This window comes from Microcebus murinus, chromosome 3, assembly GCF_040939455.1.
Source record: "Microcebus murinus isolate Inina chromosome 3, M.murinus_Inina_mat1.0, whole genome shotgun sequence".
In the NCBI taxonomy this organism is placed as follows: Eukaryota; Metazoa; Chordata; class Mammalia; order Primates; family Cheirogaleidae; genus Microcebus; species Microcebus murinus.
This window is the reverse complement of record NC_134106.1, coordinates 102212434-102231108: the sequence shown is the minus strand read 5'-3', so window position 1 is coordinate 102231108 and position 18675 is coordinate 102212434. Positions and strand designations below refer to the sequence as shown.

Below are 18675 nucleotides of genomic sequence, written 5' to 3'. Positions count from 1 at the left end.
CAGGGCAGCATAATGATTCCCATTAATGTTGACATTATTCATGCGGCTAAAATCCACATGCCCCCAGCTAAAACATTCCCCTGCAGAGGCAGCTGCCCTTATCTGTTCAGAAATCCTTCATTACAGGTAGGTAATGTGTTTGCTCTGTACAGAAGTCTGATGCACTATCATAGCATCCCTCATTGTGCCTTTGAATCCTTTAAAACACCAGGGGGATTTTATGTGTACATTTAATCACTAAGCCCAGACTTCCACCTTCGAGCATCCTGCTACCAGGGCAGATGACGGGAATCCGTGCTCTCAAGCTCAGTGTCAGAAATGTTCATCCATTGCCAATTTATTCCCATATAAAACAGTCCTCCTCATCCTTGACACTATTGACTTTGGGCCAGTTAGTCATTTGTTGTGTGCATAGAGGGGGCTGTCCTGTAAACTGCAGAATGTATAGCAGCATCCCTGGCCTCTACCCACTAGATGCCAGTAGCTGCTCCCCCAGTTGTGACAATCAAACATGTCTACAGACATTGTCAAATATCACCAATGGGGCAAAATTGCCCCTGGTTGAGAACCAGTAACATAAAACAACATGAAAGAAAAGAAAAGAGAGATACTCCTAAAGTCTAAAATGCGAAATCCAGTCTACACATAGAGAAACTCAAATGGATAGCAAGAAAAATGAGTATTCATGGTATCTGATGGGGGAATCAGATAGGTTCTCTAAGCAGTAATGAGAGTTAGGAATGAATTCAGATTTTACTGGTTCTGAATTAAATAACTTAAGAATGCCATAGTTGGAAGGGGCCATAGAGATCATTTAAGACAACTCCCCCATAAGACAAAGGAGGAAATTCAGGGCTAGAAAATGTTAAATGACTTCTGAACAGTCTCACATAATGACAGCAGAGCCTAGACTAGAATTCAGGTCCCCAGAGACCAAGCTGTTAATTTATTACTTCTTCCATTCATTTTGATAGCCATCAATATCTGCTGGATTTATTAATCGCACACATATTTTATATTGAATTCAATGTAAAGTGCTGAGCTTAAGTCTGAAGACATAAAAAGAAAAAAAGCCATATTTCCCAACAAGAACAATGGAGACCATTTATCAAGTACCTTCTTGTATACCTTGATGAGGCATTTTAGGCCTTATCATATCATTAAATTTTTACCAAAAATAGAATCTACGTGGGTGGTACTGTTACCCTACAGATAACACTGTAGGTATAATTGGACACTGTTGTCCCATAACTTACCTGACAGGGCTGTGGAAACAAAGCCCAGCCTTGTAACTACAAATACGTTGAGAGTTTTCCAGGAATGCTGCACCTACTAGAGCAGAGACAAGAGTTTCCAGTCTTTGCTGGGGGTAGAAGAACATCCCCCATTGCCCATCGACATGTGATGTGTGGAAAAAGAGAGGGCATTTGTAGCAGCACAGTGACATAGTCCAACTTTGGTTGTGTCCTCTTCTTTGCATCCATGGAGCACCAAGCACCATAAAAATGGCACTGAGTCTCAGTTTCCCTATTTGTAAAATGGGGACTTTAAGAGACCCAGAATGCAGTTAGTATGATTATAAAATAAGATCATGCCTTAAAGTCACCAAATGCTGTCCCTTGTACATAGTGATTGCTCAATGTTAGTCCCCCTTCCTCTTCCTTGTCTCTCTGTGCCTTAGTTTCCTTACCTGTAATATGGACATAACACAGGTGACTACTTTGTAAAGCTGTTGTGAGGGCTAAGAGGGAATATAGAATGGGGCTTGGAGGTTCACATATACTATCTCTAGTTATTCTCCCAAATGTAAATAACTCGGGGAATATCTTTAACAGTCAGTTCAAAGCGAGTATTCACCGAAGCACCACAGAGATGAACTAGTAGTCTTTCCTTCCATTGTCCATGCCCCTTTCAGCCCATCCTACCAATTAGCAGGTGAGAAATCTAAGAACTTAAAAATCAAATAATTTGTCCAACATTCTCAGTAAGCTCATTGTGCCTTTTTTTTTTCTTTTTGGCTCCATGATCCAGCTCTTTCTACAACCTTTTCTTTTTTATTTACTCCCCATGGGCTACCTTGAACCTAGCTGTATGTAAGCCTCCCAGGATGACAAGAGTAACACCCATGTCACAGGCTGGCCATGTCAAGGTCCCATCACAAATTATATTCTGTGCTGTCACTGAATTTCCAAAATCAAGACGTGACTAATGACCGAGCAGCATGCACATAAAAACAAACTGCTGCCGCACAACTCCTGCCGGGGCAGCTCCAACCAGCAGGCGGGTGCCAGGGGCTCTGGACTCCAGAGAGTTATATAGTTGTCACCTCCTCAGAAAACCCTTCCCTGACCACCCTACCAAAGCAGCGTATCCTCCACCCCAGTCTATCTTCATCACATCACCTGTCTCCATGGCACTCGTAGGTCTCTGAAAATATTATGTTCCTTTGTTTACTGATGTGTGACCTGTCTCCCATGCCAGAATGTAAACTCCATGAGGACTTGATTGGCCACCACCATCCAAGTGCCCAGAACAGTATCTGATTAATATTTGGTTCTCAACAAATATTTGCAGAATCAATGAAGGAACAAGAAAATTTGAGCTGGAATCCCTATTCCCCACTTGCCAGCCTTCCCTGTGCCCTGGCTCCATCCCTGCCAAGCCCCACCATATGTCCACCCAACGGGACCCTGGACCTCAGTGACAACCCCTAGTCCTAGCAGGACTGTGTGCTATTAAAACACACTGCATCTTTTCCAGCAGGTTCCTAGTCCAAACCAGAATCTTAGGAGCCCTACAACTTGCCAAAGCTCTGGTGATCTGGAGCCCAAGATGCCTCAAAGTCTACCATGATGTACTGGATTTCATTCATACAAAAATGCAGAGTGCTTCTGAAGCTTGGGATTGCGCAATAATTTAATTCAATAAACATTTGCCAAGCACCTTCAATGTGTTAGTCGTAATATAAACAAAACAGACACTATTAGTCAGGGTTCTCCAAAGAAACAAAATCAATAGGATATATATATATATATATATATATATATATATATATATATATATATATATATACATACATATATATATATATATACACATATATATGGAGATTTATTATAGAAATTGATTCATGCAGTTATGGAAGCCACAGAGGCTCATAATCTGCTGTCTGAAAGCTGGAGAACCAAGAAAACTGCTGGTATAATTCAGTCCAACTCAAAAGCTTGAAGAGGGGACTGGTGTAAATCTCAGTCAAGTGTGAAAGCCCAAGAGGCAGCAACACCAATGTCCAAGGTCAGGAGACGATGGCTATCTCGGCTCAAGCAGAGACAGAGAACTCACCTTTCTTCCACTTTTTTGTTCTATTCAAGCTCAGTGGGTAGGATGATGCCCTCCTGCAGTGGGAGGGCCATCTACTTCACTCAGTTTACCAGTTCAGATGCTAATCTCTTCTGGAAAGACCCTCACAGAGATACCCAGAAATAATGCTCTGCCAGCTCTCTGAGTTCTTTAGCCCAGACTTATAAAATGAACCATCACAGGCACCATGACCAATAGTGTCAAATAGTGTTGTGCTTCTTGCCCAAAACTGTTTAACTCTCTTTAAGACACAGTGACTAAAAATTGTGTCATCAGCCTTGGATTGTCAAGAGTGCTCGACTGTAGTATAATGTCTATATAAAGGACACTATGGAAACCACAATAAAGGGATCAGTTTACCAGGTACTTGCATGATGACAATCCCAGGAACCATACAACACAGCAGCACAGGTCCCTGGAAATTTGATGCAGACAAGGAGTACCAAAGTGAGCAATGAGGACACATGCATGAGCAGAAGAGGAATCCAAAAATAAACCCCACCTACTTCAGGCTGTGGGGTGAATGCCTGCGAACATGTTCCTTGGAGCCAGATAGACCTGAATGAAGTCTTGTCCTGGCTCAGCTACGTCCTAGTTGCATGAACTTGAGCAAACTGCTTAATGTTTCTGAAGCTGAATTTCTTCATCTCTGAACCATGGAAAATAATGCACACCTCATAGATTTCCCGTGATGAATGATTGAATAAATACATGCAAAGTGCTTAGCATTGTGTCGGGATCCCTAAGTGATATTTTCTATTATTATTATTATTATTATTTATTATTACTATTATTATGGGCTTGCTTAGGTATAGACCTCGAGAGGATTAGCCAAGACCAATGTACCCTTTGGAAATACCCCTTTGAAGGATGAGAAAAATGTACTGGAACAAGACACCATAAATCCCTCTTTCACTGTGCCTAACAGAGTCAAAGCAGCTTCCCCAAAGTGCCTTGGTCCCCAGGGGGCCCTTACTTACTAGGAGAATCTGCTTTCTCCCTCATGTGTTCTGTTTGTCCTCCTACTCCCATCTGCACCAATTAGCGGAGAGCAGATTGCTGGAGACCCAGGAGAGCACCTTGAGAGCCAGAACATTATGCCAGGAACAGGTGAGCCTTCCGAGCCTGTGCAGGTAATGGGGTCAAAAATGAAGATGTATTAGGGGAAGAGGAATTACAACTCTGCTGATTAAGTGACGAAGTGAGTGGAAATGAAAAACGTGGCATAAATTATTAAGGAAATGCTAGCTGCTCCAGGCAAAGGCAAGGATGAAGGAGGCTGGATATTGTCAAAGGTTATAGAACGAACCGTAGCCATAACCTGAGGCCTTGCTAGGATACAAAGGAGAGAAATTTTTACTCCCAGGGACTTCTTTCTATTTTAAGGGTTTCTATGTTTTCAAAGATGTCTTCAATTCCCTAGTTATCTAACTCTGCCCACTGAGTAAATATATAAGAAATGACTCCAGATTAACATAAAAATATAAGCTTGTGCCTATAATCCAAAATAATTGAGCTAAGATAAGCCATTTGGATTCTAGGTAGTATATTTCAAATAACAATTCAGAGAGCTAACCTCAGAATGTTTTTCTCATCAACCATGCAGGATGACATTCTCCAGCTACGACTGCAGTGTAAAACAATCTGACCAAGAAAGAAGAGGTGAGGAAATAGATTCTGGTAGACAGAAACTGGCATGGAAATCTTCCCCAAATGTAGAGATGACCTATAGTAAGGTTTGAGCGTGTTTACCAATCAATATGTTTTTCATTACTTTAACCTGTTGTGATAGTGCTTGTCAATCCCTTCTCCCACTGATCACAGGTGCATGATTGGACTAGACTCATTCTCTCTTGCTTTCTCTGTCTCCACCCCATTCCCTTCCCAGGGACACTGTCTCTGACAGTTTGCTGGAGGAGAGATTTTGTGGCTCAGAGGTGGGGCTAGCAAGGATCATGCGAGACTCAGCCGCAGAGGAAAGCAGAAAACAGAGAGACCCCTAAGAGTCAGAGAGTGGCTACCTTGGCTCCTCATGGCTTTCCCAGTTCCCCCATCGCAGTTCCTAGGAAGCCTACAGCTGTGCTTCCTTTCTCGTGCAGGAATTAGAGAAGAGGGATCCTGCCAGTAAACTCCCTTCTCCTTCAACTAATTTGAGGAAGGGTCTCAGATCCCACAAAGGTAACCAGCTGATTTATGTGATGCTTAAAGACGCTCCATTGTCTTCCTGACAAGTGGACATCCAGACTTTGTTTGAATACCTCTTGTGACTGCAAACTCATGACCTCGGAATGTAGTGCACGCCATTTATGAGCAACTCTTCCTAGACAGGTCCATAGCGGCCATTGATAGAAATAAATATTTCCATAGATTAATCACTCCATTAATGACATGAAGTCTAGGCTGAAGATTCAGATTAAGGCAGACCAAGAATGGATAATCACAATACTACTATAAATCGTTCCCCCAAGGCCCCTTCCCTCCTGGGCTGGCAGCTATCCACACGGCAGTGAAGCAGGAAGAATGGGGCCGTTTTTATCACCTCGCTGTCATTGCTAGAGCTCAGGAGTTCGAGACCAGCCTGAGCAAGAGCCAGACCCCGTCTCTACTAAAAATAGAATGAAATTAGCCAAACAACTAAAAATAGGAAAAAATTAGTCAGGCATGGTGGCACAGGCCTGTAGTCCCAGCTACTCGGGAGGCTGAGGCAGGAAGATTGCTTGAGCCCAGGAGTTTGAGGTTGCTGTGAGCCAGGCTGACGCCACAGCACTCTAGCCCAGGCAACAGAGTGAGACTGTCTCAAAAAAAACAAAGAAAAGAAAGACAAGAAATTATTCATAAAACATTTTGAAGCACCATGTCTGTCTCTATTAGATTATGGCAAAGGAGTCATAAAAATTGCTTTTGTGTTTTTCTTTTTCTTGTCCATCATTCTTTGTGTTTTTTTATTATAGTGACAGAAGTGATGTATTTTCATTGTAGAAAATCCAAAAAAATATAGTAAAACACAAAGCAGAGAATAAAATTTTTCCATAAGCCCACCACCCACAGATAAATGCTGTCATTTGGTGTATATCCTTCCAAGGAGTTGTGTTTGTTCATTTGTTTTATTACTTAATTGGATCATAATTTTTGAAGTTTTATAATTTATCTTTATTTAATTTTTTTTTTTATTTCAGCATATTATGGGGGTACAAATTCTAAGGTTTCAAAAAATGTCCTTCCCTCCCCTCCCCCCACAAGTCTGAGTTTCCAGCGTGACCATCCCCCAGATGGTGCACATCTCATTCATTATGTATGTATATACCCGGCCCCCTACTCCCTCCCACCTGCCCAATACCCAATTACTGTAATACCTATGTGTCCACTTAGGTGCTGATTAGTTAATACCAGTTTGCTGGTGAGTACATGTCATGCTTGTTTTTCCATTCTTGGGATACTTCACTTAGTAGTATGGGTTCCAGCTCTAACCAGGAAAATATAAGATGTGCTATATCACCGTTGTTTTCTAGAACTGAATAGTACTCCATGGTATACATTTACTACATTTTATTAAACCATTCTTGGATTGATGGGCACTTGGGCACTTTTTATTCAACATAATTCTTAATGGCTATAGTATTCAGGTGTATAGATGCATCAGAATCTTTTTTATTTTGTAAAGACAGAGTCTCACTATGTTGCCCAAGCTAGCCTTTTTTTTTTTTCAATTTGAAAGCAGTCACTGTTTATTAACTGACTGTATTACAAAAATAATCATGGTAGACACCTTAGTTCATTCTTCTAATAAACCTGTTGTTCTGGTCCTCCCTGTTGCCAGCATCCCCACCTTCTACAAAATGGGTTGTCTTTTTCTTCATTCCACCCCATGGAGATGATAACTTGAAGGGCCACAGGAAATTATTTGCTTCTTTGAAGCGTTCCCAACAGTATAGATCTCATGAATCAAATCCTCCATGCAGATGATGCCATATTTACCAAGAGATCGAGCAATCAAACTGTTATCTGTCAACACAATTCGTTTCTTATTGATTTTGCCATAACCACGCTAGTAGATTAGTTCATTTACTGACTTTAGGTTTGGGTACCCCCATGCAATGTATGGTTCTACAATCCTCAGCATGTTAATTGAAGCCTTGTTGAGCTTAACAAAGGTTCCATTGAAGATCTGGCGAAGGCGAAGAAGCTGCCACACCTTTCGGACCTTTGGGCTCACACCACTGATACCTCGGATCCTGATGACAAATGCCAATTTGGGTTCTGCAGGTACATAAAAGTCGCCTGCTTTTCTTGCCATCCTAGCCATTCGAATCTCAGTTCTGTACATCTGCCTGTACTCCTTGTGATAATGCTTAGTTTTTTCATAGATAAGCTTTCTTCTTGCCTTTCGAAGCTTTTTTTGGGCAAACTTCTTTCTCAGGCATTTGATCTTCAGCTCTGCAAAATTTCTTTGCTTTTTCTTAAGGGTTTCTGGCACAGCAGGAACCTTCTCTTTCTTCTCTTCAACACCCTCCATGGTTCCAGCTGGAAAAGAGGAAGTTGGCGCATTTGCATTGCCCACTTAAAGACTGTGAGCAGGAAGCCCCATAATTCATAGGCGTCCTTGACTAGTCAGGGTCCTAATCCCCAAGCTAGTCTTGAGCTGTTGGCTTCAAGCAATCCTCCCACCCCAGCTTCCCAAAGCACTGAGGTTACAGGCGTGAGTCACTATGCCCAGCCTTATACTATTCTGTGTTTGATGGGCACTTAGGCTGTCAGCAGCTCTAAACAATATTACATAGGATGGAGGAAGGAACAAGAACTCTGGGACCAGAAAGGAAGAGCTCAGAAAATAGATTTAAGGGGTCAAAGAGAGTTTCCTCGAGAAAGTGACCCTTGAATAGCACTTTTCAGATTGCAAGACAAAATAGCAGGCATTATCTTTTTAGTCCCCTCAATTGACCAGGACAGTCTTGGTCTTAATATTTCGCTCAGCTTGATTAAACTTTACACAGGCATCTTCCTGACTCTGGACCCCTGACTCCCCTAGATCATTTGCTTTGGAAAACTTGCAATTACAAATTCTTGCTCTGTCCCTTTGATATATTAATATTTTTATAAGCTTCCCTTGGAAATGTAAACATCAATGAAGATGGAGTCCATATCATCCGTCCTGTGTTTGCGGGAGGCTAGGAGCCTAACTTCAGCACTCATCTTGCTTTAAGTTGTAAAACTAACTCCTGTCGTGAAGATATGACAACGTTTCCTTTTCCTTTGGATAAAGCCAATCAGCAAGCACAGATGGGCTATGATTCCCCCACCTAGCTCTTAACTTTTCAGCCCTTTGTCTCAGCCCTGAGTTAAGCTCAGACCGAGTTCTGGCCCCTCCTCCCTATGGCAATAGTCTTGAAAGAACTGCAGGGGAGCGGGAGGTTACCTCCAACACCCCTTTTTAGCTCTTTGTGGGCTCTTCGGCTGGATCTAAAAGCCAAATTGAAACCAGGCAGGTTAACGAGAGAAAAGCATGCAAGTTGTATTAGTTTTTCAAGTACATGCAGTCCTCATGAGAGTAAAATCTGAAGATGTGGCCAGAGCAAGATGCTTTTATGCTTTGTAGACAAAGAATGATAAATTTGAGAAGAAATGAAAGAACAAAGGGGATCTGGCTGGGGACAGTAAATCTCTAGGGGAGTCACTGGGAGAAATATGCCTTGATTTCAGCCTTGTAGGACTCTCAGCAAAACTTCCAGCCAAGCCCACCCCAACTTCTCACCTGCAGAACTTTGAGATAATAAACGAATGTGGTCTTAAAGCAGCTACAATTGTGATAATTTGTCATGCATCAATAGAAAGCTAATATAGGCCTTTAGTAATGTGTGAAGTTTTGTTGTTCCACCCCAAATCTGTTTTTAACCACTGTTAAACATAAACTAAAACTAGATACAGGGCAGCCATGCAACTCCGCTCTTTCCTATGTGCCCACATACCTTGGCCCAAGGTCAAACAAAGTAATACATTGTCCCCCAAGGACATCTTGGCCACACAGGCAGGCATCCTGGTTAAAAGTCTAAGGCAGCCTCAAGAGTCCCTTTGAAAATATACTTGCTTTTCAAGCCTCAGCACCAATGCACTAAAGAGATCAGACTGTTTTCAAAATTGAGAAACACAGACAAGTCCATTTGTACCTTTTTATTGACATATCTGACCTTGCTGGAAAAGTATGTTATGTTTTGCTATAAAAATTATCAGAGAGTGCAGCTTGCTGAGTGGTATTTTATATTACAGGACAGAGCATTCACAGCTACTCTCCTCGAAGGAGCACTGCCGACACTGAAAATCTGTAGGATCTTGATGAGATTTTCCCCCCCTGGCATCAGGTCTGCAATGTTAACTGGGCCTTGATGTTAGCAAGTGATTCAGTAGATGGAACCATTGTGTGACATTTCCTTGATTGAATCAGTCTACCAGTTTAGGTGCATTTATGAGTAAAATACTTAAAGTCTTAGGCTTTATTTAAAAATTATTGTTTGCTAAAAGTTCTTGGTGGGCATTGGGAATATGTGTACCCTGGGATTGTTTGGATGTTGATTCTTTTGACAAATCTCAAAAATAAAACCAAAAATCAAGTCAGGACCAAATAACTAAATAAATAAGACCTCTGGGTTCTACATCATTTTTTCAAGTTTCTTATCCTCAGATAGAAAGCTTTTATCTTTAGGAAAACTGTACTATACATCCCTAATCTCTACCTTCTCTAAAATTACAGAATGTCCATATTGGCTATTACTCATTCATAAGTCAATTAAGCATTTACTCATATATGCTAGAAACATTGACAGGAGCTGGGAATACAAGTTTGAAAGAGACATAGTCTGTGTATTTAAACAGGGAAGGCAAATATTAACTTTTATAAAGAACTCAAGCTGCCCCATCATCCTTCTGTATGGATGGATGAGAATAAAAAGCAGAATTATTCGATGTTAAGAGGACAGGTGGACAACCAAGGATCACTTCTACTCCTCTACACACTAGCTATATAACCTTGAACAAGTCACATGAGTTTTCTAAATTCCACTTTTATCATGCATGAAAAGGAGGTAATAATAAAAATGACATAATGGGTGTATTATGAAAAGTAAAGAAGATGGTCTTACTCCATTCAGGCTGCTAAAAGCAAATACCATACATTGGTTGGCTTATAAACAATAGAAATGTATATCTCACAGGCCTGGTGGGCACAGCTCTGTATCCAAGAATAAGACATAGATTCAATGTCTAGTGAATGCCCACTTTCTAGTTCATATACAGCCATGTTTTTGGTGTAACATCACGTGGTGGAAGAGGCAAGGGAGCTCTCTGCGCTCTCTTTTACAGAGGCCCTAATTCCATTCATGCAGGTGCTGTCTTCATGAACTGATCAACTCACAAAGACCCTGCTTTCAAACACCATCATGCTTCAACATTTGAATTTTGGGAAACGGTACAAACGTTCAGTTTATAAAGCAGCCAAGCACATTTAAAGAAATTTCTGATTCAAAACTTGCTTGCTAATTAAAGTGTGCATATTTAAAAGGTATAACCAATGTTATATTTACAGTTATTTGTAAATAAATGAGTTAACTTCCTTTACAAATGCATATATCTACGGGAAGAATCTACAGCTGACAAAAGTCATAATAATTTACTCTCAGGTTGTTTTATTTTTTTCTTTCAGTTCTGATAATATAGTGTTTCTTTTTTATGTTTTTGTATTGCAAAGCAGAGTATATCAAAATGGCTATGAATAATAAAAGTGTGCTTCTGTTTTTAATTTAGAACTAGGCTAACCTTGATGAAAATCTCTTTTTTTTGTTTTGACTTTTTAAGATTGTGCAGCAAACTAATAATAATATAACAGACATGATGATAACATGTTTACTTCTCAATTATAAACATTCACCAGGCTCCAGAAGATTGCCCACTACTTTCAACACTAGTCATCTTTTACCTACTATGACTATATTTTGAGAAAAATTTAGGCTTGAACCAAAAAGTTCTAGCCTCTCCTCTAACACATGTTTTTTGATAAATCACCAGTTGGATTCCTGTTTCCATTTCTTCATCTGTATAATAAAAATGTATTTTGTGTTCTTAAAAGTACCTTAAACCAACATGATTATACTATTTAGTGATATAGCAAAACAAACTTCTATAAAATGTGTGAATCATCCTTTGAAGTTTTTCTCAAAACAAAAGCTAAATTAGGAAAGAAAGCTATTCAAATAAATGCATTGAATTCTTTAAAATCTCTGATAAAATGTGTATTCCTCAAGGCAGTATCTGTACAACATTTGTCTTGTTTCTCTGATTCCCTTTTGACATATTGCTATAAATACAATGGGCACTTGATACATTTTTAATGAATAATGGATTGACTGAACCCATGCAATAGGTTGCCATTTATGTCTCAGACTCACCTATATCTACTGAACATACAACAGTGAATCAGGACATTGCCCCAGCCACAACCATAGCAAACAACACCCCAATTACCCAGTCTAGTCTCATTTGGTCATACAATAAGATGTGCAACTGTCAGCTAGTCCTACGCAGTTTTCTTTGCACAGGAAAGGGGTTTGTTTTATTCTTTTCTTCAGTGAACTAGACCTTAAGACAATACTTTTCAGTGCAAATGCTATTTTATCAAAGCAAAGAGTATGATGATTCATAAAGCTTTTTGGTCAAATATTGAAAAATACAAAAACTTGGAGTGGGAGCTCTGGTTTCCCCATCACTGAAGAGTTTAAGATGATTTTGGGCAACTGGTAACCAAGACAGTATTCTCTTCCTACCCTTTGTTTTATTTTTCCTGGAGGAGCCTGATCACTGATCCTGAAAACATTCCTGAGACACCTAATATCGCCCAGGCACTATGCCGGATATGAAAGTGAATAATAAATACAGTCCCTGATCTCAAGTAGCTCATAGGTAAAGAAAAATATTTAACTGCTTTAAAAATATTGCATTAATATCTGTCATTCCAATTGCCTGGCAGGAGTTCCAACTTCACAGGGAGGTTGTGAGAGGAAGCTCAAATGCAATAATGCATACGAAAGGTCAAGTCCAAAGCCTGGGATTTTATAAGTGCCACACCAGGCCCAGCTGAAGACAATGGGAATCTGGCCCCCAAGGTGCAGACACTTTTAATGCTGAGAAGAGCAACTTTTCCTGGTCAATGGGTGGCACAGTCAGTGGGATGGGTTCTAAAGGTGCAGTTGAGTCCAGACTGGAAGGGCCTCGGCAGTGTACCTTTTCATGTGGAGGTTTGGGGAGGAGAAAGCAAGAGCCAAAATGATTTCCTTTCTCTGAGGCAGGTTTTTTATGTATTTCTACTCCAAATCTTAGTTCTTCTTTTAGGTATGCTCTTTTTCATTTTCTTACCACTTGTCTGCCTTTCCAAGATGGCTCTGTAGCCCCTTGACCATGGAGTGACCTCCATGGTCTCTATGCACAGTGGTGCCAGGAGGCAGTGCAGAAAGACGCCCCTGCTGAGACTGAGAGACTGAGAAGGAAGAGCCCACTGCTCTCCCCTGGGACACAAGACAGACCCTCATGAAGAAACAAGAGATGGCTAGCCATGGGGTGCCAGTCTAGACTCATAGCACAACACACCATCCTGGAGGATGGAAGGCCCTCTTCCAAATTTCTAATAACTGAGACTGATTGCTGTGCTAGAAACCTGCAAGGCATCCTAGATCTACTCTCTCTCTAGACCTGACCATCTCATCAACAACCAAGTACTGAAGATTTTTGTCTTCTGAACACTTCTCAAAATGGCGCCTCCTCTCTACCCAGACTAGAGTTTTACTTCTTCAGTGATTTCATGCTCATCTCCTGGCCAAAGGCCATCTCCTTTACTATCAATCCCTCAGCTACATGAAACACCCTCATGCTCCTTAAAATGTCTTTCAGACCCCTTCTGAGCCTGCTGCTGGCCTTCTCCCAGCCTCACTTCCAAACACTGCCCCACACTTCGTCCCTGCCACCAAGTCTGCCAGCCTGCGCTGCCTGCGGTTCCCCAGAACACTGCACCATTGCACGCTGCCCCTCTCTTCCCTCCTTTGCTCATGTTAGGTCTGGTGGAGGGTAAACAGGTGGCAGGGAAACGGCTAAGAGCAGAGAGCAGGAACCAACTTGTAGCTAGGAACCCAGCTGCTGTTAGGAGCTGTTCCTTGGTGGGAAAATACATGATAAGAAGTTTCCAGTAACCTTCAGCTGACCTACAGCTCCTTACCATCTAATTAGCATGGCACGGGTGGAACTTCATGAAGAATTCTGGGGAAAATGCATGAGCAGAAAGGGAAACTGTTATATAACCTACTCTGTTATGTAACCTGTCATGTGATCTGTTATATAAACACAACCTGTCAATCATCCCAAAAGGGGGGAAATAACAACCAATCCTTCCAGGAGAAAGGTGCAACAGACTAGTGAAAGGCAGCGTGCGCTTAGACTTAGGGGCCTTTCTCCACTCATGGAGACTGACCCGTTCCACTCTCTAGAACTTATTTTCACTTTGTATAGCTTCCTTCTGTACTTTCATTCTTTCTCGAATGTGATAAACTGTTTGTATAAAATTGCTCTGTGTCTGTGATCACTCTGTCATTGGCTTGACTTGACACCACTACTCAATCTTGACAATAGGAGCCAGGAGACTAGGGAATATCCAGACAGACGAACCTAACACTCATGCTTGCATTTGTCCTAGAATATTCTAACCCAAACCTCTACTCATTTTTTGAGAACAGAAAATGAACTCACCTCAACCTAGGGTGACTATCAAGTCCAGTCACCTAGGGTAACTATCAAGTCCAAATACCCATTGCCTGGGTATTTTTAGGTCACTGAAAACCCCATATCTGAGGAAGAGCCCCCTCCCATCCCTCCAGGGGCAAATCCTCCTCGCCTCTCCCTAGTCAGGCCAGGTACCCCTCTTCTGTGCTCCTATAGATAGTGCATTGCTTCTGACATTACCACATTGTAGCAAAATTATATGCTAATATATCTTGGCCCACACTTTTAAAACAGGGAACTGGCAGGTACTGCTTTGGGTATGGCATTGCTGCAGGCAATGCCTTGGGCATTTCTTTGGGCATTGCTGCAGCATTACCTAACTGAGTCTGGAAGTCTCAAAACAAACTTTCAAATTGTCTTGTTCAAAACAGAATGGAGAAGGCCGGGCGCGGTGGCTCACGCCTGTAATCCTAGCTCTTGGGAGGCCGAGGCGGGCGGATTGCTCAAGGTCAGGAGTTCAAAACCAGCCTGAGCAAGAGCGAGACCCCGTCTCTACTATAAATAGAAAGAAATTAATTGGCCAACTGATATATATATAAAAAAATTAGCCGGGCATGGTGGCGCATGCCTGTAGTCCCAGCTACCCGGGAGGCTGAGGCAGAAGGATCACTGGAGCCCAGGAGATTGAGGTTGCTGTGAGCTAGGCTGATGCCACGGCACTCACTCTAGCCTGGGCAACAAAGCAAGACTCTGTCTCAAAAAAAAAAAAAAAACAGAATGGAGGAAGGGTAAGTTCCAACCAGTTAGAACCAAGATGGTGAAGGAACACCACCCCTTCTGTGAATATTCTTCTACTCATTTAGCCCTTTGCTAAAATAGGCAAAAGGAACCAGGAGGCTGGTTCTCTTCGGCATGGAGAACTTGCTTCCACTCTGTCTGTGAGGCAAAGTTTCTGTATTTTCTACAGGGCAGCAGTTTTCTTCTGCAGAGAGAACTAGACTCTGTTTTGTGGAGTAGACTTCCTATGGTTTCTGAATAAATCTTGCTTTCACTCTATAATGTCAGTTCATTTCTGAATTCCTTCTTGTGCAAAACCAAGGACCCACTTGGACTTCAAGTGGCTTTTATTGGGAATCACTTTCCTGTGTCACTTTGACTTTGAGCTTCTCAGGGCAGGGATGGTATTTATTTAATTTTCTTCTTTTCTGTAACCCTACATACACCATAGTGCCTGAGCATAATAGGTACTTAATAAGGAAGAAAGGGAGGGAGGGAGAATAAAAAGGGTGAAAAAAAAGGAGGAAAAAAAGACTGAAGGTTTGTTATAGTAAAGCACATTGTTTAACTCCAACAGACTAAGACACCAGGGTGACCAACCTGCGGCCTTAAAGCCACATGTGGCCTTGTAGGTCCTGAGGTGTGGCCTTTGGACTGAATCCAAATTTTACAGAAAAAAAATTCTTTTATTTTTATTAAGACACTTGCATTCATCTTTTATGTTTTTATTTTATTTTTAAAATGAACATATTTAAAGTACCAAAGAATAAAATAAGTTTCAATAAATAATCCTCCCAGATCGACTGGTACGATTAGAACATTAGTAAACCATAAGGACTAAATTGGCAGCTGCCATGCTCGTGATTTAGCTCTAACTTCCCCCAACTGACTGGTGCCACTACGCACAAGGCTGGTTGGCGAGAGTTTATGGGGGCTGAGTACACCAGCCTGTTATCAGCTTTTGACAACGGTGCACTGTGTTTCTGTTTGAAGTGGAATTTGTGAATAGTTGCACCGCCAGACAGTATTTTTTAATTCTGTCTGCTTAACAGCCCATCATGTCAAAGAAGACCAAGAGAACACTGAAGGAAGAAAACAGATTTTTAAATGGAGAATTGGGAATTGTAATATTATCTTGTTTTGGCTAAAGATAAGATGTTTTGCTTACTTTGTGATGTTGTAATATCAACATTAAAGAAATTCAATGCTCACCAGCATTACATTAATAACAATCATAAGGACCACAAAGATTTTAAATTAGAGGGAGAGGCATGAAAGATCATGTTGCAGAAATAAAACAGTGAAAAGCAAAAGCAAAGATAATTCTTTCAAGCAGCAATAACACCTAGAAATAATGCCACTGAAGCAATTTATACAGTAGCTTATACACTCAAGGAAAAAGGGAAGCCATTCAGTGATGTAGAAATTGTGAAACAATGCATTGTCAAAGTTGTAGGATGCTTAGACCCTGATAACATTTCAAAGTACAAACAACTACCTCCTTCAGGGAGAACCAAAACTGATCTGCAGCATGAATTAGGCTTCAACTTAACAGAACACAACTTTCATGCAATACTTCAAAATGAAAGTATATATTATTCAGTCACTTTGCATGAATCAACTGATACTACTGACTCAGCGCAGGTTTTATACTCCATTGGGGTCATAGCAGAAGATTTTCTTTACTATGAAGAGTTACTTGCTCTGGGCACACTTATAAACAGAACATGGGGAATAGATACGTTCAACAACTTTCAAGATAAATGTCATGAGGTTGAACCAAATTTGGTAAATTTAGTGAGTGTATGTATAGACGGTGCACCTTCCATAACAGGAAAACATAGAGGGTTTATGGCACACATAAAAAGTATTATCAGATCCAGATGCTCTCATTTCTTTTCAATGTATCTTGCATCAGCAAAACCTCTGTGCTAAAGCTATTTTAAGTGATACTTTGCAGCAAGTATAAATATTATTAACCTTGTTCGTGCAAAGGAAACATGGCATTTTCAGTTTTGTAACCTGCTAAAAGTTGAATGATGTTATTCATTGTGGATTTGCCATGTCATTCTAAAGTGCATTGCAGGAACAGATGTTAGACAAAATTTTATCTCTGTGAGAACAAATAGTTAAATTTTATGAAGAACAGAATCAGCAATGTGGATGATTGAAAGATTTCTATAGGAATGCAGTATTTCTGTGTGATAGGATGTCAAATCAAAATGACTTGAATATTATTTTTCAAGGTAAAATTAAGTCATTATATGCTACGTTGCAAAAAAAATTCAAGCATTTTGGGGGAAAAAAGCTGTCTTTTTTTTAAAACACTTCTTCTTTAAAAGGAAATTTCAGGTGAACATTTTCCCCAGTTAGCAAAAGTCATAAATGAGCAGGATGATATACGCAAATCATTTGAGGAATACACAGATGTTATGAACCTATTAATTGGAGAATACATTGAAAGGTTCACTGACTTTGAGAATCATGACATCGCACTCAAATTAGCATTTCAGCCTCACCTAGTTGATAGGTGCCTAAAGAATTACAGATGAAATTGATTGAGCTCTCAGTAGATGATATTTAAAGTCATTGTTTGATGCTAAGAAAGATCCAGTTGAAATATGGAAAATTGCAGTAAAAATACCCATGCTTTTGGCAAGCAATGTGCTTGGAAAATGCTTTCTTGCTTTTCATTCATTTATTCCTGCAAATCTACTTTCTCCTACCTAATTCAAATCAAGACACCCTTAAGGTCACAAATGACTGATACCCATCTAGATCAACTAAAACTGCAGACATCCATGCTGCAACCAAATATTCGAACTCTTTCCAACAAAAAGCAGACACAAGGTCATTAAACAGTTAGTTAACTTTAAAATTAACAAATAGTTTTCATTTTTTGCAATCACTATATAGTAGCTAGATTTTTACAAAATAATTTATGGTTTTAAGTATATCAAATTGAATTTTTTTTAATGTAACCTTATTTGATTACAGCTAAATTAATGTGGACTTCCAACATGAAAAGTTTCCCTAGCCCTGGACAATGACATCATGGGATTCTCCATCACAATATGCATTTTGAAGATATATCTTTTGATTTATTTTTCCCCATAATTAAACCTCTTTCTATAACAATACTGTATAGTACTATACTTCTCTACATGGAAGTAGAAAACAACATTATCCAGTAGAATATGTTTTGTAGATATATAGTGGTTGGGGACTAAATTCACTTAAATTCTAGAAAGATGCTGTAGCAAATAAGTACCAACATTTCAATGTCTTAATGTAATAGAAGTTTATTTCAAATTTACACAGAGTTCTTCATAAAATTTAACTACCTGTTCTTGCAGAGATAAAATTGTGGCTAACATCTGCCCCTGTGACAGCCAATGCACCTTAGAGTGATAAGGCAAATCCACACTGAATACCTCATCATTCAGCTTTAGCATGTTACAAAACTGACAATGCCATGTTGCATTTGCACAGAGTTGAATTTAGAATGCAAAGCTTCCCCATTGGCAAGCAGCTTTCTTCCATGTGGTCATTCAGGGTCTCAGGCTCTTTCCAGCCTGTGTTTCTCCCAAACCTTGAAATCAGAGTCCTCTAAGTCTTGACAGCAAGGAAAAGGGCATGGAGGACAGATTATGGAGGTTGTATAGATCAGTCCCGGAGGGACTGCTATACATCACTTCCCTTTCATCCCATTAGCTAGAAATCAGTTACAGGCGACACCTAACTTCATGGGAAGCTAAGAGGCTCAGGTGAGATCATGCAGCAAAATGA

At 40.4% G+C, this 18675-nt stretch overlaps 1 pseudogene; it reads right to left on the bottom strand.

The window, feature by feature from the left end:
* Positions 1-7127: 7127 nt before the first annotated feature.
* On the bottom strand, positions 7128-7873 carry LOC105875699 (large ribosomal subunit protein uL30 pseudogene; annotated as a pseudogene).
* Between the last annotated feature and the right edge of the window lie 10802 nt (positions 7874-18675).